General features: G+C 38.9%; 1 long non-coding RNA gene across 1 annotated transcript; it reads left to right on the forward strand.

The window, feature by feature from the left end:
- Window positions 1-262: 262 nt before the first annotated feature.
- LOC147831607 (uncharacterized) lies at window positions 263-24,764 on the forward strand. The gene is made up of 3 exons (XR_015522191.1): window positions 263-309; window positions 399-2,105; window positions 24,665-24,764. It is a non-coding gene; the product is annotated as an uncharacterized LOC147831607 (long non-coding RNA).
- Window positions 24,765-25,111: the final 347 nt, after the last annotated feature.

A 25,111-nucleotide genomic window follows, 5' to 3' on the forward strand; every position in this document is an offset into this window, starting at 1 on the left:
TTAGCAAAATTTTAAATCCATAAATGTACATTTTCAAAGAAACACCCTCACCGGCAAAGCGACTGATTAAGTAAACATGGCTAGTTACAAAACTCGTCCTGATTTTGCCAAGTGCTAGTTGTCCTGAGACCAACATAATTTTTGATAACCCAGGGACAACATCTCTATCAGCCAATCAAACGTTATTACGTCATCATTATGTGCCTCCTGCAGAGTCCGCCAAAAACGCAAATTCAAAAAAGAAGAAAACACCCACACACACACACAACTCAACTGCCATTTTCACCTGTGAAGAGGACAAGTGAAGAGGTAAGATCACCGGTTTTCTTCTATAAGTTTACAGAAGCAGTAATAATTGTAAAATTAATATGTGTTTATGGATTTGCTTTTTTTTCCAGCGAAGCAAACGAGCAGCATTTAACTTTAGTTTGCATTAAGTTAGCCTATTAGCTGTCCCTACCTAAGGTTAGATTGACATGCTGCTCTACCGTTACTGCGATTTACTTTCTGGCTTCAATTAAAACAAGCTAACAATATTGTTTTGAATTTAAATCTAGCTATTAAACGTGACTAAACTTGTCTCTTGGTAATTTAGCGATCGTATTTTTGTCTAATAATTCGGTTTTTAGCATGTATTATGTCAATTTCATTTAAAGACAAACGCCAGAAAGGTGAACCAACACAGCACTAGTTTAAACACAAGACAGATTATTTGAGACATTAAATTTATTTAATCTGATTATTTATTATGTTAAATATGTTGACCTATGGTCATAATCGCTGATTTATTAATATGTTAACCTCAGGTCATCATCGCTGATTTATTAATATAATTAATATGTTAACCTCAGGTCATCATCGCTGATTTATTAATATAATAAATATGGTAACCTCAGATCACCATCTCAGATTTATTAATATGTTATCATTGATTTATTAATATGTTATCGTCAGGTCATCATCACAGATTTATTATTATAATAAATATGTTAACCTCAGGTCATCCTCGCTAATTTATTAATATGTTATCATTGATTTTTTAATATGTTAACCCCAGGCCATCATCACTATCACTGATTTATTAATATGTTATCATTGTTTTATTAATATGTTAACCTCAGGTCATCATCGTTGATTTATTAATATGTTATCATTGATTTATTAATATGTTAACCTCAGGTCATCATCACTGATTTATTAATATGTTATTATTGATTTATTAATATGTTAACCTCAGGTCATCATTGCTGATTTATTAATATGTTAACCTCAGGTCATCATCACTGATTTAATTATATGATAAATATGTTAACCTCAGGTCATCATCACAGACTTATTAACATGTTATCATTAATTTATTAATATGTTAACCTCAGGTCTATGGAGGGTAAAGCCTGCCAATTTTAAATAAATCAAATAAACATTGGAAATGAAAATGAAAATCAGATTAACAATTTCATTTTAAAACACTGTTCGCAAAATATCTGCCAAAATTGAAAATGAAATTAAATTATTTCATTTTTATTTTCATTTTCACTTTGACAACACATCGTCCCTGTCAAATTGATAATTAAAATGAAGTTGCCGATTTAACATTTCATTTTCACTGCATTTCCGCATCAAGACTGCCAATATTAAAATGAAAAGCTAAACTGAAAAATAAAATGCAAACACAATTTTTAAAAAACGTGTTATTAATGTTCACGCTATAATAGTGACACAATTCAAATTAAAATGTAAATTTAAGCTTTCCTTTTATTTACACTTTTTCATTTAAGTGTTCATTTTCGATTTCATTTTCAACTTCAAGCTGCATGCAAAGCCTATGCTAATCAGTGGGAGGGGCGTATTCAAGTGACGTCGAGTGCTTTCACACACAGAGACCGAGGGCAGAAGCACGGTTTTGATGGATGGTACAGCGTGAGTTTACTAGTGTAAATACAGTATAACAGAAGTAAAATGGCAAAACTGTTAGTCAGCTTTTACATGAAGCAGCTGCTGCATTGGTAGAGCAAGAGGAACACGGGACACAGGAGAACCAAACGTCAAACTTCCGTCCCGCAGCAGGAGTCGCAGACTTCCTCAGTGGGCAGAGAAACTGCAGCGTAAGTGCGGTAGGCCTTGTGATGAAGTCGTATTGTATATACTGTATTAGGTCTTGTGACGTTAACAACTTGTTAGTCCTAAAATCGTTGAAAGACAGCTAAATCAGCACGGTAAAGTTGGTTTTATGTTTGATATTCGCCACAGTCATGCATGCAGTGTTAGGGATCATCTGCAAATTACACCGACAGAACCAAAACGCACAGTAACACAAACAAGAAAAAAGTATTTCTAGAAGATTCCAGTAAATAGAGGCCAGAGTGATTAACTACATGTAACAAAGCTACTATACTTTTAACTATACGGTACATACAAAGAAGAAATATGCATTATTTCTTATCATTAGCATACAGTACACAAGTAATAAGAAAAATATTGCAGCTAAATCACTTAAATGTTATTTCTCACATTTTCCCTTTGATTTATGTATACATCATCCCACAAATATTTAGGAAACATTTTTTACAGTAGTTCACCTTGATGTGAGCTTTTCATTCTTTTTTTTTTTTTAATAATTGTATTTTATTGTATTTTTCAAGAACAACCACAAAGACACACATACATATATACACACATACACAAACACACACAACATTAGGCACTGTCTCGGACAAATCCCATACAATGAGTCAATGAACAAATAACAATGACATCACAGTTTAGCAAGTGACAACAGAAAATAGAATAAAGAAGTAAAATTAAATAATTAAATATGTAAAATAAGTAAATTAAGTCTCTGAAGTATCATCAGAGGTTGAGTGGCTGGTTTGCTCATCTAGATAGTTTAGAAATAAACCCCAAACACTGAACATTTTTTCAATAGAATGAGTCCTCAAAAATCTCAGTCTTTCAATCTGTATTACCGAAGTCATGTCTGCAATCCACATTTGAAATGTAGGAGGTGAAGATGATGTTGTAAAAAAAGAAGAGAGAAAAGAAGAGAGAACCCAGTCCAGGAGACTCGAAACAAGCAGAATTCCTTTATTGAGACATGTTGGTTAATCTGCAGTCATACAGCATCTTTAAGATGTCCATGTGTCTGCAAGAGCCTACTAGAGGTCCGCAGTCTGCAAGTTCTTTCACAAGTCTCTCACAAGTCTCACACAAGTCTGAATTGAGACAAAGATTTCATGTCTATATTGTGTTCTTAGGAGGAGGGGATTTGGCTAAACAAAGCATGCAAATTAAGAGTTGTGGTCGGCAGGGTAAACTGCTCTTTCAGGCTTTGATCTCATCATGTTCTGGAGACAGAAACCGCCTGACCATTTGATCGAAAAGAGAAAACAATAGACACCCCATGCTGTGAAACTGATAATTGCATCACTTTGGCTTAGCCTGTAGTCAGCAAGGCAAAGGTTAAATGACCCTCCTAGCTGGCATGTCAATGAAATAATATAATTAAAAACCAGAGAATATAACTTTTCAGTTATACGTAGATTATTGTTCATTTGGAATTAGATGATATACATTTATATTTCCACAGTTCCCCCTTTGAGAGTTATTTAAAAACTCTCACAAAAAAATATAAATTTGTAAGCTTTCCTAAAACCATTCAATGGCTTCTGTTTGATAACAGAGGCCCCATCTTCTAGTCATGTAACTTGTAAAAGTAACAGGCACATTTAACTCTGTGTCATTTCAATATCTACATAGATGTAAGTGTAGATTTCTAAACTGTTCACACGTTTATGACAATCAGTTGTAATGTCATAAATCCTACATGATGACACAAAAATCATGTAGTTAAACTGTAGATCTTCTGAAAGTCCATGGCTTGTGAATAGTGTTCAGTCTTTTGTGAGGTGTGTTTCTTGTGGTTCTTCTCCAGCACAGAGTTGATCTGATGACTTCCTGTCATTCATGGATCTCCGTAGTGATGCTCTGGTTCAGAGTGTTTCTTGAGAAGATGCAGTGTTTGTGTTTACCTGCACACAAGAAAACAAGGAAACAGCAGACCAGCAGTATTCATGCATAGACTTGTATGATCATACAGTTCATGTGTCTAGTTATTCAAGTGATCGTATAGTGGTTGTGTTAAGTTGGTGATCGTATGGTGTTGTGTATTTTCTGTCTCCTAATCTTAAAGTTATGACACCTATAAAACAGTGAGGTGAGGATAAATGGGGAAAAAGGGAGTCTTCACCACAGGGTGCGGCCCCTGAAGCCTGTTGCTTTCAGTTCTGCCCTGGGCTCCTCACTGGTTTGTGTGTCCTGTTCTGTCCCTGAGTGTGGTGGGCAAACTTTAAAATGCGAGACACAAACTATCATTCAATAAATATCAGTCCTATCAGACATCATAACATTGAATGGGTAGTTATTGAAATATGTGTTAAAACACATTCAAGGCTGTAAGTGGACTTAAACAGAGTTCCCCAATAAAAAGGAAGAAGTTTCCTTTGTGTCTTTTTACAAAGAGTCTTTCATCTTAATTGTAAATGAATGGGGACATTAAGCACTCACAGCCAAAAAATGGTTGGCATCTTTGTGGACAGCTCAATGGATTTAGTGATGAGGGGAGGGGTATGTTGAGGGCATTTAGCAAACTGTTCAGAAGTTGATTTACCCTGTTCATCTCTTTAAAGTTCTTTTTATTCTTTCTACACTCCCTCATCCAATGTCCTTTTTTACCACAGTAATGACAACAGATATTTTTCCTAAAGCATTTGTGATTTGATGTCTTTTGCGTGTTGACCTTAGTGGCGGCTGCTTCAAATCTGACTCTGTCTTTGATATGAGAGTCTCTTTCCCACAAAGCTAAACTGTTTAGATTATTTCTGAGAGTGGTGGAAGACCAGGTGATGTTAAGAAATGGCAAAGCTTGTCTGTATTCAGTTGCAAGGCCATCTGACCAGATGCGGACTAGGGGTCCCTTATCATTTAGCACACTGTCCGAATTATCAGCTAATCCACTGTAAGTTATGGCGGATTGACAAAATCTCTTAGTGAATTCATTCACAGATTCATCTTTCCTTTGCACACAACAAGTCACTTTTGACCAGTCGATCTTTGGGCCAACAATGTTCTTTAGAGCTCTCAAAACACCCTCTCTCAAATCATCCTTACTGGCATGTTGTAATTTAGAGGTCACAGTATGCTCAAAACTGTTGAATTCAGATTCAGTGAGAATTTGAGACATTAGCTGGGTGACTTCTGTTAATGACATGTCATAAAGACGCATTTTGCTGATTAGTGCTCTGCTAAACTCTGAAAAATTTGTGCGTGCTGATGGTAAGCTTTGAGACAGTCTGTCTATTTCTCTAGGTCCTAGTGTTCTTGAAACTGTTTGAATTTGAACAACAGAAGTGTTGTTGTGTGAACTCTCAGTTCTCTTAGATCTTCTGGCACCACAAACCTCCACTGAGCCTATAGGTAAATCGCTATCTGACTGGATGGAAATGTCTGTTTCAGAGACAGTTTGTAAGTCGGAATGTTTGTTATCAGCCTGACTAACTTCTTCAATGACAGTTTTTGATTTCTTGAGGTTCAGCTGTTTTGTTAATGAGGTTATCTTAACATGAAGCTCTTGGATCTGTTTTTCAAATTCTGATTTAGCTTGAGCTTGTTGTTTAGCTCGAGATAAATTGAATTCTCTGTAGCAGCAGATAATGCCTTTTACATTCTTTTTGCGAATGCATGCATTAAGCACTTTCTTGCATTCATCTAATGTCCAAACATTATTTGGGTCAATGCTAAATTTCTTTGTCAAATTTAGCCTGACTGACTCTGTAATTGAGTCCATGTGCTGTCTTAGCAGCGATTTGAAATCCTGATCTGACAATAAAGGAGTTGTTAAACTACCTTTTTCAGTTGTAGTGATCAGTCTTGTATTCTGTCTGAACATTTGTGAGCTTATTATCACAAAGTAAAAATACTAAAACATTTTTTAGATGAAAGTGTAGTAATTTCTTCTCTGGCGAAACAAAGGGTAACAATATTAGCACATGTTGCTAAAACTTCCTGCCTGAACAAGAGATAACATAAATTAGCTTGTATAGCTAAACTTAAACTTCTCTGGTTGAACAGAGGTTAAACAAAATAAAAGAAAAGAAAATAGAGCATAAGGCTTAACTTCTCTGAAGAGAGGATAACTTTTTAGAAGAAAAATAGCACGTAAGGCTTTACTTCTCTGTCTGAACAGAGGATAAACTGTTAAAAGAAAATAGCACGTAAGGCTTTACTTCTCTGAAGAGAGGATAAACTGTTAAAGGAAAAATAGCACGTAAGGCTTTACTTCTCTGTCTGAACAGAGGATAAAACTGTTACTTCTCTATTGAAATAGAGGATAACTTTTTGTTAAACAAACCCTGCAGCTGTTTGTTAGCTTTCTCTGATGGAGCAGAGAATAACCATGTGTATAGACTGGTCTGTATGGTTCTTTTGATAGAGTGAAACTCACCAAATCGAGGTTGAGCTGAAAATATTCAGTCTGGAGTGATCTGATCTTTGTATTCAGGTAGCTTCAATGTTCATCAGGGTTGCAGTCAGCAAATAGTTGAGAATTTGTGACGTCCGCTGAGTGACTTCAAATTGCTGTTGAGCTGAAGAGTCCGTCTGGAAAAGTTTCCTTAATCTTGAAGGTTCAAGTTGAATTTCAGGTAGATTTCAGTCTTTTGTAGCAAATTGTTGAGAATTTGATGATTTCATTCTCTATCCGGGTCACGGCACCAAGTTGTTGTAAAAAAATAAATGAGTGAAAAGAGAAGAGAGAACCCAGTCCAGGAGACTCGGAACAAGCAGAATTCCTTTATTGAGACGTGTTGGTTAATCTGCAGTCATACAGCGTCTTTAAGATGTCCATGTGTCTGCAAGAGCCTACTAGAGGTCCGCAGTCTGCAAGTTCTTTCACAAGTCTCTCACAAGTCTCACACAAGTCTGAATTGAGACAACGATTTCATGTCTATATTGTGTTCTTAGGAGGAGGGGATTTGGCTAAACAAAGCATGCAAATTAAGAGTTGTGGTCGGCAGGGTAAACTGCTCTTTCAGGCTTTGATCTCATCATGTTCTGGAGACAGAAACCGCCTGACCATTTGATCGAAAAGAGAAAACAATAGACACCCCATGCTGTGAAACTGATAATTGCATCACTTTGGCTTAGCCTGTAGTCAGCAAGGCAAAGGTTAAATGACCCTCCTAGCTGGCATGTCAATGAAATAATATAATTAAAAACCAGAGAATATAACTTTTCAGTTATACGTAGATTATTGTTCATTTGGAATTAGATGATATAAATTTATATTTCCACAATGACTTCCAATGTCGAAGCAAAAGCCTTTTGGCCACAATCATGCCTAAAGACAAAGACTGCTGGAGGCCATGTGGGAGATGAGAAATGTGTTGTGAATATCCAAAAATAGCAAGTTCTGCATCAGGTGGTAAAGATTTGACATAAGCTTTAGTGTACCAATCGAATATGTTTGACCAAAATGTATATAACAAAGGGCAGAACCAGAAAGCATGGGAAGTTGTGTCTTCTGTCACTTTGCACCTGTCACATAATGGTGATATGGAGGGAAAAATCTTATGCAACTTTGCTTTAGTATAATGTAACCGATGGATAACCTTAAATTGGACCAATTGAAGTCTACTGTTCACCGAACAGGACCGTATCATCTCCAGGCATTTATCCCATGTGTCTGCAGAAATTTCAGACCCTAGATCTTTCTCCCATGCAGCTTTGAACCTTTCAGTGGGAGCTACACCATAGCTATCGAATAAACCGACAAATTTAGAGACAAGATGCCTGGAATTTGGAGGGTCCAAAAAGACATCAAAAAAAGCATGCTTTTCAAGAGGTTGTTCCAAACTACTAAATTTAGCCTGAACATAATGTCTGATTTGTAAGTAACGAAAAAAATGTGTATGGGGTAAATTAAATTTTTCTTTTATTTGATCAAAGGATGCCAATCTTCCATCAACATACAGGTCTACGATGGAACTTAAAGCTTTTTCTCTCCAATCGGAGTAGATTTTGTCTGTCCAAGGGGGCAAAAAAGAATGGTTGTGACAGATTGGCGTGTAGACAGAGGTCTCCGGTAGAGACAAGACTTTTCTCACCTGATTTAAAATTTTAACTGAGTTTTTACCACAAAGTTTAATTTCTTCAGCAGTGCGGGCTTATCTAATTTAGAAAATACCATGGCTGCTGGAGAGGTGCCAAAGGCTTGATCAGTCTCCATTTGTACCCAGAGGGGGGTCTCAGGGGTTAGTTTAGCAGGGTTCCCTTTTATCCAGTACATTAAAGCCCGCATATTTGCAGCCCTGAAGTAGTGCTTAAAAACTGGCATGCCCAATCCCCCTACTGACTTATGTCTCTGCAAATGAATTTTAGAGATTCTAGGTGTCTTATAGTTCCAAATGTAAGAAAAAATTACAGAATCTAATTCCTTGAAGAAAGCAGAGGTTAGAAAAACCGGAAGGTTTTGGCAAAGGTAAAGAAATCTAGGAAGGGAAACCATTTTAATTGAGTTTATATGCCCAATCATAGACAAAGGCAGAACTTTCCAAGTCTCTATGTTGCTTTTAAGTTTAGTAAGAATTTAAAAAAAATTCAATTCATAAAGTAATTTTGGATCTTTGGGAATGGTTAAGCCTAGATAAACAAAGTGGTCTCTAACTATACTGAATGGGAGATTCTTCAGGAAACCGGATTTATACGTGTCAGAAAGGGGCATGAAATTACTCTTTGACCAATTGATGGTGTACCCTGATAATTTCCCGAATGACATTATTAGATCCAAAAGAATGGGGACTGCCTTTTCAGAATTCTGCAAGTATAATATGATGTTGTCAGCGTAAAGGCTAATGCGAGCTTCCCTATCTCCCACTGTCAATCCTGTGATATTTTTATGTCCCCTTATCATTAGAGCAAGAGGTTCTATTGCAATAGCAAAGAGAGCAGGTGAGAGGGGACAACCTTGTTGTACTGAACGATGCAAAGGGAACACAGATGACTTGTCAGTATTAGATAAGACTGAACACACCGGTCTTCAGTATATTATTCGGACCCATGATATAAATGCCTCACCAAAACCAAACTTATGCAAAACAGCAAACATATAGGGCCATTCTACCTGACCAAAAGCTTTCTGCGCATCTAAGGACAGAATAGCTGGGCCCGGTGTCTCTTTATGATTGGCATATGTAATGTTGAGGAGGCGTCGCACATAAAAAAAAGAAAAACGACCAGGAATAAACCCAGTTTGATCGGGATGAATAATGAGAGGCAGATATTTGTTGAGACGAGCAGCCAAAATTTTTGTAATTATTTCCCTGTCAAAATTCTGGAGTGCTATTGGTCTATAGCTGCCTGGGTCAGTTTTGACCTTATTTTTCTTTAAGATAAGAGAGATGTTGGCTTCATACAAGGTGTTAGGTAAAATGTTATTTTCCTTGGAATCAACTATCATTCTGAGTAGAAACGGGGCGAGGATGTTACAGAATTTTTTATAAAACTCAGGACTAAATCTGTCTGGCCCTGCTGCTTTTCCAGATGGGAATGATTTAATAGTAGAGATGATCTCTTCCAAAGTAAAATCACAATCTAAATCTATCTACGCATTATCACTGAGGCTGGGCGTCTCAAAAGAATTTTAAAAATTAGCTAAATCAGAGGAAGTGGCTGTGCTGTTGGAAGAGTACAGTTCACTATAAAAGTCTTTGAAACTGGCGTTGATATCCTTATGGTTAGTCAACAATGACTTTTGACGACCCAGCAATCAACTGTCAACAATGTCAACAATGACTTTTGACTGACCTAGAAGCTTGAGCTCCTTAAGTTGCTGTGCCAAAAGTTTGTCAGGTGTTTGGATTTAATACAGTGAATTGACCTAGAAGCTTGAGCTCCTTTAAGTTGCTGTGCCAAAAGTTTGTCAGGTTTGTCGCCGATTTCGAAATGCTTCTGCTTCAATTTCAGAAAAAGACTGTGTATTTGAGTACCAAGAATGCGACTGTATTCATATTTGAGTTTCATTATCTTGTTGTAATCTTTAGGTGAGTTTGATATCTGATACATCTGTTCTAAATTCGGAAGAGTATTTCGTATCTCCAAAAGCCGTTTCTCCCTTTCTTTTTTGGCAGCAGATTCATAGGAAATTATATGACCACGCATAACCACTTTTAAAGTCTCCCAGAGGGTAGAATCTGTCACCTATCCATTGTCATTGAACTCTATGAAATCTTTCAGCTTAGTAGTGATATATTCTACAAATTTATTATCAGCAAGCAATGGCGGGTTAAAGCGCCAGGAATAGGACTGCCTAGGAAGAGATAAATCAATAGACATGATAAGGGGACTATGATCAGATATTAATATACCACTGTATTTTGTGTCAATGATGTGCGAGATTAATTGTGAATTGACTAAAAAATAATCTATTCTACTGTGGGATTTGTGCACATGCGAATAATAAGAGTAATCCCTATCCGTGGGGTGTTGGAGTCTCCAAATGTCCACTAAATGTCTGCAGTTAATCAAATTATTTAAAACTTGCACAGACACAAGTCCAGGAGGGGGGCACGTTGACAGTCTATCTAAAAAAGGGTCTAGATAACAATTAAAATCTCCCCCAATTACAATATTAAAAGTATTGTCACCTGGGAGCAAATCGAAAACCTTTTGAAAGAAGTTAGGGTCATCTATGTTCGGGCCGTAGATGTTCAGGAAAGTCAGAGGGATCGAGTTTATGGTGCCAGAAACTAATATATATCTGCCATGTGGATCAGTGACCATAGAGGAAAACTGAAACGGAATATTTTTCAGAAAGAGAATAGCCACCCCACGTGCGTGGGATGTGAATGGTGACTGATAAACCTGTGAAACCCAATTACACCGCAACCTGCGCTGTTCAGTGGCTTTGATGTGGGTCTCCTGTAGGAAGATTATGTCTGCTTATAACGATTTTAAATGTCTAAATACTTTCTCCCTTTTTATAGGGTGTCCTAATCCCCTAACGTTCCAAGAGACTAATTTCACTGCTCCTCCAGTCATAGCTTTATCGAAAGACCCCTGCATAAAAGTAAAAGAAAGGAGAAAAAATACTATTACAATGTAAACACTTCTTTAGTATTAGAGAACTATTAATACCATCAAAAAAGTCATTTCAAGGAATGTAGATAGTAAAATAGTCGCAAACAGAAATAAACAACAGACAAGAACGAGACAGTGCGAACAACAACACAAAGAACACCCCACCCCACCCTTACAGTGTCTAGAAGAACAAGACACAAAAATCCCCATTCCATCAGGAGCTGCCGGACGGGTAGCTATAATCAAAAACTCACACAAAAAAAAGAAAAGGAAAGGAAAAGACCCCTCTCCAGGTCCTCAGGTGTAAAAGCACATTATACATGTTACCATAAAAAAATATATAAAAATAAATAAATAATAATGATAATAATAATCAAAATAATAAAAAAAATAAAAACAAACAAAAATAATAATAAAATGAATAGAAAAAGGCATTAGTAAACATGAAATAATTGTTTAAAACGCACTGATAAGCCATAATAATACGAAAAAATAAATTAACTAATTAAACAAAATATAAATAAATAAATTTGATATAGATAGATTTAAAGAAATGTAAATAAAATTTTAAAAGACAAAGTAATTAGTAATAATAAAGGGAGCAGACCATATTACGATCTCAGTGACAAATGTCAAAACTGTGTGCGTGGAACACACGTTTGAGGTAGTAGTGCGAACCGTCTGCAGTTATATAGGGAGACCTTAGGTTTCACTTTTCGGTCACTCTCATGAATGCCCGCCGAGCCCTTCCACAAATCTCGCTGCCTTTGCTGGGTCGTCAAAAGTCATTGGTGCCTCCGCTCTGTCCCGATAGACCTGCAGCCTGGCCGGGTATCGTAGTGAGAACTTGATGCCGTGTTTCCGCATGGATTGCATTACATCTTGAAAAGCATTTCGCTGCGACATCACTTCGGCAGTGTAATCGAGAAAAATGAAGACCCTTTTGCCCTTATATTCCAGCGTCTGCGTTCTCCCGTGTCGCAAAATCAGCTCCTTTTCTTGGAAATTATGGATGCGTGCCAGAATAGTACGCGGCTTTTCACCGGCGGCTGGCTTGGGCTGAAGAGAGCGATGAGCTCGGTCAACTTTGATTGGGTGAGGGAAAAACTCTTTTCCAAGGAGTTGGGGAATCAGTTTAGAAACAAAGTCGGTAGGTTTACCTTCTTCTTCCCCTTCTTGTATCCCCACAATCTTTATGTTGTTTCTTCTAGAGCGAGCCTCCAAATCCGAAACCTTAGCGTGGAGCTGTTTATTTTGTTTATTTAGTTCTGCATATTTAGCCTCCAGTTCCAGAATGCGCGCCTCAAAGTCATTAACGGCTAACTCGTGATTAGCAACACGGGTCTGTAGTTCGGCTTGCGAAGACATCAGTTGTTGGCAATGCAGCTCGAATGTATCAAATCGAGCGTTTACTCCCTGTAGGATGGACTCCGACATCTCTTTACACAGCTCTTTGCACAACGCGTAGACATCTGGTGTAATATCACACGTGCTGGGTGAGCTAGGTTTAGCGCTAGCTCCGGTAGCTCGCTCGTTGCCATTCTTGCCTTTGCTAGAGACGCTCGGTTTCGGCATTTTTGAGTCCCGACGTACACTCAAGTTGATCGCAGTAGGGCTTGTTAACTTTTACTGATAAAAAAACAAAAAACTCGGTAAAATAACAACTTTGTAGAGGACTTGAAGAGGAGCTCCAACCAAACACGTCTATACCCTAAGCATGCGCACTAGCGCCCCCCTATGTGAGCTTTTCATTCTAAAGTGTGCTCACATTTCTAGGGACTAAACTGACTACAGGAGAGATTTTTGTTTTGGTTCTGTCGGTGTAATTTGCAGATAATCCCTAACATGCGTGCATGACTGTGGCGAATATCAAACATAAAACCAACTTTACCGAGCTGATTTAGCTGTCTTTTAACGATTTTAGGACTAACAAGTTGTTAACGTCACAAGACCTAATACAGTATATACAATACGACTTCATCACAAGGCCTACCACACTTACGCTGCAGTTTTACATTTAGTCATTTAGCAGACGCTTTTATCCAAAGCGACTTACAAATGAGGACAAGGAAGCAATTTTCACAACTAAGAGCAACAATGAATAAGTGCTATAGGCAAGTTTCAGGTCTGTAAAGTCTAAGAAGGGAAGTATTAGTAGTATTAGTAATTTTTTTTTTTTTTTGTACAGTTAGTGTGATATTCAGAGAGGCAATTGCAGATTAGGAAGTGTAGTGGAGAGTAAATAGTTGAGTTTTTAGGCGTTTCTTGAAAGTAGCGAGTGACTCTGCTGTTCTGATGCAGTTAGGGAGTTCATTCCACCAACTGGGCAGAATTGAGCGTGAGCATTCGCGAAAGTGATTTCTTCCCTCTTTGGGATGGAACCACGAGGCGACGTTCATTCACAGAACGCAAGTTTCTGGAGGGCACATAGATCTGCAGAAGTGAGAGCAGATAAGAAGGAGCAAGGCCAGAAGTCACTTTGTAGGCAAACATCAGAGCTTTGAATTTGATGCGAGCAGCAACTGGCAGCCAGTGCAAACGGACTAGCAGTGGAGTGACATGTGCTCGTTTAGGTTCATTGAAGACCACTCGTGCTGCTGCGTTCTGGAGCAGTTGAAGAGGCTTGATAAAGTTAGCTAGTAGAGAGTTGCAGTAATCCAGTTTGGAGAGAACAAGAGCTTGAACAAGGAGTTGAGCTGCATGTTCAGATAAGAAGGGTCGGATCTTTCTGATGTTATAGAGTCCGAATCTGCACGATCGAGCAGTTCTAGAAATGTGGTCAAAGAAGTTTAGTTGGTCATCAATTGTTACTCCAAGGCTTTTCACCATTTTGGATGCAGTAATGGTTACCCCATCCATCTGGATTGAAAAGTTATGATGTAGAGTCGAGTTGGCAGAAACTACAAGCATTTCCGTTTTTGCGAGGTTCAGCTGGAGATGATGATCTTTCATCCAGTGTGAAATATCCAACAGGCAGGCTGAGATGCGAGCTGGAACCGAGGGATCATCAGGATGAAAAGAGAGGTATAGCTGGGTATCATCAGCATAGCAGTGGTAGGAGAATCCATGTCTCTGGATGACGGGTCCTAGAGATGATGTGTAGATGGAGAAGAGAAGTGGCCCAAGAACAGAGCCTTGAGGTACCCCAGTGTTTAGATGCTGTAGGTTGGACACCTCTCCCCTCCAAGACACCCTGAATGACCTGTCAGTGAGGTAAGATCTGAACCATTGTATAACAGTGCCCGCAACGCCCAGTGACTCGAGCGTAGATAGCAGGATCTGGTGGTTGACAGTGTCAAAAGCAGCTGACAAGTCCAGCAAAATGAGGACTGATGATTTAGAGTCTGCTTTAGCCAGTCTGAGATCCTCCACGACCGAGAGCAGGGCAGTCTCAGTTGAGTGGCCTTTCTTAAAGCCGGATTGCTTGTTGTCCATGAGATTGTTTTGAGTAAGAAAGTCCAGGACTTGATTGAACACTACTTTCTCCAGAATCTTGGCCATGAATGGAAGCAGGGATACTGGTCTGTAGTTTTCAAGTAGCGTATGGTCCAGGTTGGGTTTCTTTAGCAGTGGGGTTACCCTAGCCTGCTTAAATGATGTAGGGAATAAACCAGAGTCAAGAGATGTGTTAATTATGTGAGTCAGTGTTGGTATGACTGCAGGAGAGATGGCTTGCAAGAGATGAGAGGGAATGGGATCGAGTGGACAGGTGGTTGCATGGCTAGATAGCACGAGTTTGAAAACCTCAGACTCAGAGAGCTGAGAAAAAGAGGTGAGTGTGTGTGGTGTTGGTGGTGTACCTTGCATGTTTGTTGTAGGTGCAGCAAATTGAGCACTGATTTTTGCAGTTTTGGTGCAAAAGAATGTAGCAAAGTCATCAGTAGTAAGTGTGGAGGATGCGGGGGCAGGAGGAGGATAGAGGAGGGAGGAAAATGTTTTAAAAAGTAGGCGAGGATTAGTGGCATTGTTGATTTTCAGACGGTAATATGTCTGCTTTGCAGAAGTAACCTCAGCTGAGAAAGAGGACAGAAGAGTTTGGTATGTTAAGAGCTGTGCAGGATTTTTAGTTTTCCGCCAAATTCTCTCTGCAGCCCGAAGTTTTGAGCGATGCTCACGGAGAGTATCCGAGAGCCAGGGTGCAGGAGGACTGGCACGGGCTGGCCTGGATGCAAGTGGACATAATCGGTCTAGACATGATGCTAGCGTGGAGCAGAGTGTATCAGTGGCACTGTTCGAATCAAGTGCAGAGAGTTTGCAAGATGGAGGAAGAGAGTCTGAAACAATGGTGGATAGTCTATTGGGTGAGAGAGATCGTAGGTTTCTGCGAAAGGTAACCAGTGTTGGAGTGTGTGGTGGCTCAGGAGTAATGTGGATGTTGAGAGACAGAAGGAAATGATCGGATATTTGTAGTGGAGTTACTATTGTTTGATCAGTGTAGCAGTGTCGTGTGTAAATAAGGTCTAGCTGATTACCTGATTTGTGGGTAGCAGAGGTAGGTGCTCTTTTTAGGTCAAAAGAGGCAAGCAGAGTCTGAAAGTCTGCAGCTTGCGGTTTGTCAACGTAAATGTTGAAGTCACCTAGCACCAACAAGGGAGTGTCAAAATTAGAAAAAGATGAGAGAAGAACATCCAGTTCATCTAAGAAGTGACCTAATTTACCTGGTGGGCGTTAGATGACAACCACATTTATGTAGAAGGGGTGGATAATGGTGACTGCATGGAATTCAAAGGAGCTGATTGTTGGCAGGGACGGTATCAGAGTAAATTTCCATTCTTTGGAAATTAGTAGTCCAGTCCCACCCCCTCTCCCTGTCTGACGAGGAGTGTGGGAAAAAGAGAAATTAGCAGAAAGAGTAGCATGTGTAGCAGTGTCCTCCGGCCTCAACCAGGTCTCAGTTAGAGCCATGAGATTATAGTCAGAATATGTAGCTATGGAGGTAATAAAATCTGCCTTGTTAACAGCTGATTGACAATTCCAGAGGCCCACGGAGAGAGAGAGTTGAGAAATAGCAGATACATGTATTGAACGAAGGTTGTGAGGATTACGCCTGCAGCGTACCTAGCGTGTTTTGCTAGTGTTAGTAACAACAGGAATTAGAAAACACATAATAAACGTGCACTGACAACAAAAATAAGTGTAAAGATAAAGTAAAACAAGAAAGTAAAGTACTTGAGTGCTTTGTCGGTGTCTTTGCTCGGTGGAGCCGCGCAGGTAGAGTCGATGGTCTTTACACTCGTCGGTCTTCACACGAGGCGGTCTTCACACGAGGCTGCCGCGACCGCTGCCGCGGTGAACTAGTTGTTTATATAACCCCAAAGCACTAGCTGATTGAATTTTGCTGGACACGCCTCGAGAGTCAAAACAAGGGCCGAAACTGAGGCGGACGTCGCGAAACCGCGTCTGCGTTCGCTACACAAGCTCTTATAGTAACCCAGGAAACAGTGGCTAAACACTTCTAGTATTATACACAACTGAAAGCAAGTTTAAATGTCCTACAACTTTACATAAACAGCTGAAAACAAGTCCTCAAACCATACACAACAACTGAAACAAGTCTTAAATGTACTTACAGGCTGCTGGTCTAGATGCTAAAGTGCTTCTCCTGCCGACTAATGCTAGCGTGCTCACTATATAGTGGTTACCTGGCGTTTGGACACGCCTCCCGAGTCAAAACAAGGGCCGAAACTGAGGCGGACGACGCAAAACCGCGTCTGCGTTCGCTACACAAGCTCTTATAGTAACCAAGGAAACAGTGGCTAAACACTTCTAGTATTATACACAACTGAAAGCAAGTTTAAATGTCCTACAACTTTACATAAACAGCTGAAAACAAGTCCTCAAACCATACACAACAACTGAAACAAGTCTTAAATGTACTTACAGGCTGCTGGTCTAGATGCTAAAGTGCTTCTCCTGCCGACTACATTTACATTTACATTTAGTCATTTAGCAGACGCTTTTATCCAAAGCGACTTACAAATGAGGACAAGGAAGCAATTTACACAAGTAAGAGCAACAATGAATAAGTACTAAAGGCAAGTTTCAGGTCTGTAAAGTCTAAGAAGGGAAGTGTTAGTAGTTTTTTTTTTTTTTTTTTGTACAGTTAGTGTGATATTCAAAGAGGCAATTGCAGATTAGGAAGTGAAGTGGAGACTAAATAGTTGAGTTTTTAGTCGTTTCTTAAAAATAGCGAGTGACTCTGCTGTTCTGATGCAGTTAGGGAGTTCATTCCACCAACTGGGCAGATTGAGCGTGAGCGTTCGCGAAAGTGATTTTTTCCCTCTTTGGGATGGAACCACGAGGCGACGTTCATTCACAGAACGCAAGTTTCTGGAGGGCACATAGATCTGCAGAAGTGAGTGCAGATAAGAAGGTGCTAGGCCAGAAGTCACTTTGTAGGCAAACATCAGAGTTTTGAATTTGATGCGAGCAGCAACTGGCAGCCAGTGCACACGGACTAGCAGCGGAGTGACATGTGCTCGTTTAGGTTCATTGAAGACAACTCGTGCTGCTGCATTCTGGAGCAGTTGAAGAGGCTTGATAGAGTTAGCTGGAAGCCCAGCTAGTAGAGAGTTGCAGTAATCCAGTTTGGAGAGAACAAGAGCTTGAACAAGGAGTTGAGCTGCATGTTCAGATAAGAAGGGTCGGATCTTTCTGATGGTATAGAGTGCAAATCTGCACGATCGAGCAGTTCTAGAAATGTGGTCAGAGAAGTTTAGTTGGTCATCAATCGTTACTCCAAGGCTTTTCACCATTTTGGATGCAGTAATGTTTGCCCCATCCATCTGGATTGAAAAGTTATGGTGTAGAGTCGAGTTGGCAGAAACTACAAGCATTTCCGTTTTTGCGAGGTTCAGCTGAAGATGATGATCTTTCATCCAGTGTGAAATATCCAACAGGCAGGCTGAGATACGAGCTGGAACCGAGGGATCATCAGGATGAAAAGAGAGGTATAGCTGGGTATCATCAGCATAGCAGTGGTAGGAGAATCCATGTCACTGGATGACTGGTCCTAGAGATGATGTGTAGATGGAGAAGAGGAGTGGCCCAAGAACAGAGCCTTGAGGTACCCTAGTGTTTAGATGCTGTAGGTTGGACACCTCTCCCCTCCAAGACACCCTGAATGACCTGTCAGAGAGGTAAGATCTGAACCATTGTATAACAGTGCCCGCAACGCCCAGTGACTCAAGCGTAGATAGCAGGATCTGGTGGTTGACAGTGTCAAAAGCAGCTGACAAGTCCAGCAAAATGAGGACTGATGATTTAGAGTCTGCTTTAGCCAGTCTGAGATCCTCCACGACCGAGAGCAGGGCAGTCTCAGTTGAGTGGCCTTTCTTAAAGCCGGATTGCTTGTTGTCCATGAGATTGTTTTGAGTAAGAAAGTCCAGGACTTGATTGAACACTACTTTCTCCAGAATCTTGGCCATGAATGGAAGCAGGGATACTGGTCTGTAGTTTTCAAGTAGCGTATGGTCCAGGTTGGGTTTCTTTAGCAGTGGGGTTACCCTAGCCTGCTTAAATGTAGTGGGGAATAAACCAGAGTCAAGAGATGTGTTAATTATGTGAGTCAGTGTTGGTATGACTGCAGGAGAGATGGCTTGCAAGAGATGAGAGGGAATGGGATCGAGTGGACAGGTGGTTGCATGGCTAGATAGCACAAGTTTGGACACCTCAGACTCAAAGAGCTGAGAAAAAGAGGTGAGTGTGTGTGGTGTTGGTGTTGTATCTTGCATGTTTGTTGTAGGTGCAGCAAATCTAGCACTGATTTTTGCAGTTTTGGTGCAGAAGAATGTAGCAAAGTCATCAGTAGTAAGTGTGGAGGATGCGGGTGGAGGAGGAGGATAGAGGAGGGAGGAAAATGTTTTAAAAAGTAGGCGAGGATTAGTGGCATTGTTGATTTTCAGACGGTAATACGTCTGCTTTGCAGAAGTAACCTCAGCTGAGAAAGAGGACAGAAGAGTTTGGTATGTTAAGAGATGTGCAGGATTTTTAGTTTTCCGCCAAATTCTCTCCGCAGCCCGAAGTTTTGAGCGATGCTCACGGAGAGCATCCGAGAGCCAGGGTGCAGGAGGACTGGCACGGGCTGGCCTGGATGCAAGAGGACATAATCGGTCTAGACATGATGCTAGTGTGGAGCAGAGTGTATTAGTGGCACTGTTCGAATCAAGTGCAGTGAGTTTGCGAGATGGAGGAAGAGAGTCTGAAACAATGGTGGATAGTCTATTGGGTGAGAGAGATCGTAGGTTTCTGCGAAAGGTAACGAGTGTTGGAGTGTGTGGCGGCTCAGGAGTAATGTGGATGTTGAGAGACAGAAGGAAATGATCAGATATTTGTAGTGGAGTTACTATTGTTTGATCAGTGAAGCAGTGTCGTGTGTAAATAAGGTCTAGCTGATTACCTGATTTGTGGGTAGCAGAAGTAGGTGCTCTTTTTAGGTCAAAAGAGGCAAGCTAAGTCTGAAAGTCTGCAGCTTGCGGTTTGTCAACGTAAATGTTGAAGTCACCTAGCACCAATAAGGGAGTGGCAAAATTAGAAAAAGATGAGAGAAGAACATCCAGTTCATCTAGGAAGTGACCTAATTTACCTGGTGGGCGGTAGATGACAACCACATTTATGTAGAAGGGGTGGATAATGGTGACTGCATGGAATTCAAAGGAGCTGATTGTTGGCAGGGACGGTATCAGAGTAAATTTCCATTCTTTGGAAATTAGTAGTCCAGTCCCACCCCCTCTCCCTGTCTGACGAGGAGTGTGGGAAAAAGAGAAATTAGCAGAAAGAGTAGCATGTGTAGCAGTGTCCTCCGGCCTCAACCAGGTCTCAGAGCCATGAGATTATAGTCAGAATATGTAGCTATGGAGGTAATAAAATCAGCCTTGTTAACAGCTGATTGACAATTCCAGAGGCCCACGGAGAGAGAGAGTTGTGAAATAGTAGATACATGTATTGAACGAAGGTTGTGAGGATTACGCCTGCAGCGTACCTCCCGTGTTTTGCGAGTGTTAGTAACAACAGGAATTAGAAAACACATAATAAAAGTGCACTGACAACAAAAAAATAAGTGTAAAGTAAAACAATAAAGTAAAGTACTCAAGTGCTTTGTCGGTGTCTTTGCTCGGTGGAGTCGCGCAGGTAGAGTCGATGGTCTTTACCCTCGTCGGTCTTCACACGAGGCTGCCGCGACCGCTGCCGCGGTGAACTAGTTGTTTATATAACCCCAAAGCACTAACGTTAGCTGATTGAATTCAGCTGGACACGCCTCGAGAGTCAAAACAAGGGCCGAAACTGAGGCGGACGACGCGAAACCGCGTCTGCGTTCGCTACACAAGCTCTTATAGTAACCAAGGAAACAGTGGCTAAACAACTTCTAGTATTATACACAACTGAAAGCAAGTTTAAATGTCCTACAACTTTACACAAACAGCTGGAAACAAGTCCTCAAACCATACACAACAACTGAAACAAATCTTAAATGTACTTACAGGCTGCTGGTCTAGATGCTGCTAAAGTGCTTCTCCTGCCGACTAATGCTAGCGTGCTCACTATATAGTGGTTACCTGGCGTTTGGACACGCCTCGAGAGTCAAAACAAGGGCCGAAACTGAGGCGGACGACGCGAAACCGCGTCTGCGTTCGCTACACAAGCTCTTATAGTAACCAAGGAAACAGTGGCTAAACAACTTCTAGTATTATACACAACTGAAAGCAAGTTTAAATGTCCTACAACTTTACACAAACAGCTGGAAACAAGTCCTCAAACCATACACAACAACTGAAACAAATCTTAAATGTACTTACAGGCTGCTGGTCTAGATGCTGCTAAAGTGCTTCTCCTGCCGACTAATGCTAGCGTGCTCACTATATAGTGGTTACCTGGCGTTTGGACACGCCTCCCGAGTCAAAACAAGGGCCGAAACTGAGGCGGACGACGCGAAACCGCGTCTGCGTTCGCTACACAAGCTCTTATAGTAACCAAGGAAACAGTGGCTAAACAACTTCTAGTATTATACACAACTGAAAGCAAGTTTAAATGTCCTACAACTTTACACAAACAGCTGGAAACAAGTCCTCAAACCATACACAACAACTGAAACAAATCTTAAATGTACTTACAGGCTGCTGGTCTAGATGCTGCTAAAGTGCTTCTCCTAATGCTAGCGTGCTCACTATATAGTGGTTACCTGGCGTTTGGACACGCCTCCCGAGTCAAAACAAGGGCCGAAACTGAGGCGGACGACGCGAAACCGCGTCTGCGTTCGCTACACAAGCTCTTATAGTAACCAAGGAAACAGTGGCTAAACACTTCTAGTATTATACACAACTGAAAGCAAGTTTAAATGTCCTACAACTTTACACAAACAGCTGAAAACAAGTCCTCAAACCATACAAAACAACTGAAACAAGTCTTTAATGTACTTACAGGCTGCTGGTCTAGATGCTAAAGTGCTTCTCCTGTCATCATCACTGTGCAGTCATCATCACTGATTTAATTATATGATAAATATGTTAACCTCAGGTCATCATCACAGATTTATTAACATGTTATCATTAATTTATTAATATGTTAACCTCAGGTCATCATCACTGATTAATTAATATAATAAATATGTTAACCTCAGGTCATCATCACATACTTATTAATATAATAAATATGTTAACCTTAGGTCATCATCTCTGATTTATTAATATTGTTATTACGTTAACCGCAGGTCATCATTGATTTATTTATATCATTAATATGTTAACCTCAGGTCATCAGAACTGATTTATTAATATCACTGATACGTTAACCTCAGGTCATCATCATTGATTTATTAATGTCATTAATATTTACCTCAGGTCATCATCACTGATTTATTAATTTCATGAATATATTATCCTTAGGTCATCATCACTGATTTATTAACCTCAGGTCATCATCGCTGATTTATTAATATCATTAGTATGTTAACCACAGGTCATCATCGCTGATTTATTAATATCATTAATATGAGTACCTCAGGTCATCAACACTGATTTAATAATATCATTAATATGTTAAACTCGAGTCAACAGCACTGACTTATTATTATTTCAAATATGTTAACCTCAGGTCATCATCGCTGATTTATTAACCTCAGGTCATCATCGCTGATTTATTAATATCATTAATATTTACCTCAGGTCATCATCACTAATTTATTCATATTATTAATATGTTAACCTCAGTTCATCATCGCTGATTTATTAATACCATTAATACGTTAACCGCTGGTCATCATCAATGATTTATTAATAACATTAATATGTTAACCTCGGGTCATCATCGCTAATTTATTTATATCATTAAAATGTTAACCCCAGGTCATCATCACTGATTTATTAATATCATTAATATTTACCTCAGGTCATCACCACTAATTTATTAATATCATTAATTTGTTGACCTCTGGTCATTTTCACTGATTTATTAATATCACTGATATGTTAACCTCAGGTCATCATCGCTGATTTATTGACCTCAGTTCATCATCGCTGATTTATTAAAATCATTATTATGTTAACCTCAGGTCATCATCGCTGATTTATTAACCTCAGGTCATCATCGCTGATTTATTAATATTAATAATATGTTAACCTCAGGTCATCATCGCTGATTTATTAATATCATCAATATTTACCTCAGGACATCATCGCTGATTTATTATTATCATTAATATGTTAACCTCAGGTCATCATCGCTGATTTATTAACCTCAGGTCATCATCGCTGATTTATTAACCTCAGGTCATCATCGCTGATTTATTAACCTCAGGTCATCATCGCTGATTTATTAACCTTAGGTCATCATCACTGATTTATTCATATTATTAATATGTTAACCTCAGGTCATCATCACTGATTTATTTATATCATTAATACGTTAACCGCAGGTCATCATCGCTGATTTATTAATATTTACCTTAGGTCATCATCACTGATTGATTAATATTATTAATTTGTTGACCTCTGGTCATCTTCACTGATTTATTAAAATCACTGATATGTTAACCTCAGGTCATCATCGCTGATTTATTAATATCATTAATATTTAACTCAGGTCATCATCGCTGATTTATTAATATCATTAATATTTACCTCAGGTCATCAGCACTGATTTATTATTATTTCTAATATGTTAACCTCAGATCATCATCGTGGATTTATTAATATCATTAATATTTACCTCAGGTCATCATAGCTGATTTATTAATATCATTAATATTTTTAAATATCATTAATATTTACCTCAGGTCATCATTGTGGATTTATTAATATCAATAATCTCTTTATGTCAGGTCATCTGCGCTGATTTATTAATATCATTACTACGTTACCTCAGGTCATCATCACTGATTTATTAATATCATTAATATTTACATTTACATTTAGTCATTTAGCAGACGCTTTTATCCAAAGCGACTTACAAATGAGGACAAGGAAGCAATTTACACAACTATAAGAGCAACAATGAATAAGCGCTATAGGCAAGTTTCAGGTCTGTAAAGTCTAAGAAGGAAAGTATTAGTAGTATTAGTATTTTTTTATTTTTTTGGTACAGTTAGTGTGATATTCAGAGAGGCAATTGCAGATTAGGACGTGAAGTGGAGACTAAATAGTTGAGTTTTTAGTCGTTTACATTACATTACATTACATTTACCTCAGGTCATCATCACTGATTTATTCATATTATTAATATGTTAACATCTGGTCATCATCACTGATTTATTAATATGTTAACCTCAGGTTATCATAACTGATTTACTAATATAATTAATATGTTAACCTCAGGTCATCATCGCTGATTTATTAAAATCATTAATATTTACCTCAGGTCATTATCACTGATTTTTAAATATTAATATTTACCTCAGGTCATCATTGTGGATTTATTAATATCAATAATCTCTTTATGTCAGGTCATCTGCGCTGATTTATTAATATCATTACTACGTTACCTCAGGTTATCATCACTGATTTATTAATATCATTAATATTTACCTCAGATCATCATCACTTATTTATTAATATCATTAATACGTTAACCTCAGGTCATCATCACTTATTTATTAATATCATTAATATGTTAACCTCAGGTCATCATCACTGATTTATTAATATCATAAATCTTTTTACCTCAGGTCATCATCACTGATTTATTAATATCATTATTACGTTAACCACAGGTCATCATTGAGGATTTATTAACATCAATAAAATGTTTACATCAGGTCATCAGCGCTGATTTATTAAAATCATTAATATGTTTACCTCAGGTCATCATCGTGGATTTAATAATATGATTAATATGTTTACCTCAGGTCATCATCGAGGATTTAATAATATGATTAATATGTTAGCTTCAGGTCAACTTCGCTGATTTATTATTAGTAGTAGTAGTATGTTAACCTCAGGTCGTCTGCCCTAATTTAATAATACAGGTCTTATTAATATTGTGGATTTTTACTTTTTATTATTAATGTTTTTTGTTTATTTGTTTGTATCCTTTTGATTTTTAGATTTGACATCAGAGATGGAAGAAATTATAAGAGAAGCAGTCTACAAAGAGGAGCACTTCAAAGGAAACAGAAAAGAGACCAATATAACAGTCCATGTTTTAGAAAAAGATTTAGATCCCTGTGAATTTATTCAGCAAAGACTTACAACCATAAATGCCTCAAAAGATGCCAACTTCAGTACTGTGAATTCTGCAAGTCTGCAAAATCAAAGAAATGAATATTTCTTGTTTTCATGCAAACGCTCTGGAGCATGCACACAACGAAGTAGACGTGCTAAAGGATGCAAGGCATTTCACTAGTTCAAGGCATTTCAAATGCAAGCACACTTGCATTTGTTTAAGTATAAAGCATATTTGGCGTGCTGTCCGGGGGGAGGGCTCTGAGCTCGAGGAGACACCCCAACTCGAGTTATTCCCCTTATAAGGAAACAAAGAGGAGTTGGGCCCC

Source organism: Danio rerio, chromosome 22, assembly GCF_052040795.2.
Source record: "Danio rerio strain M-AB ecotype USA chromosome 22, GRCz13ab, whole genome shotgun sequence".
Classification (NCBI taxonomy): domain Eukaryota; kingdom Metazoa; phylum Chordata; class Actinopteri; order Cypriniformes; family Danionidae; genus Danio; species Danio rerio.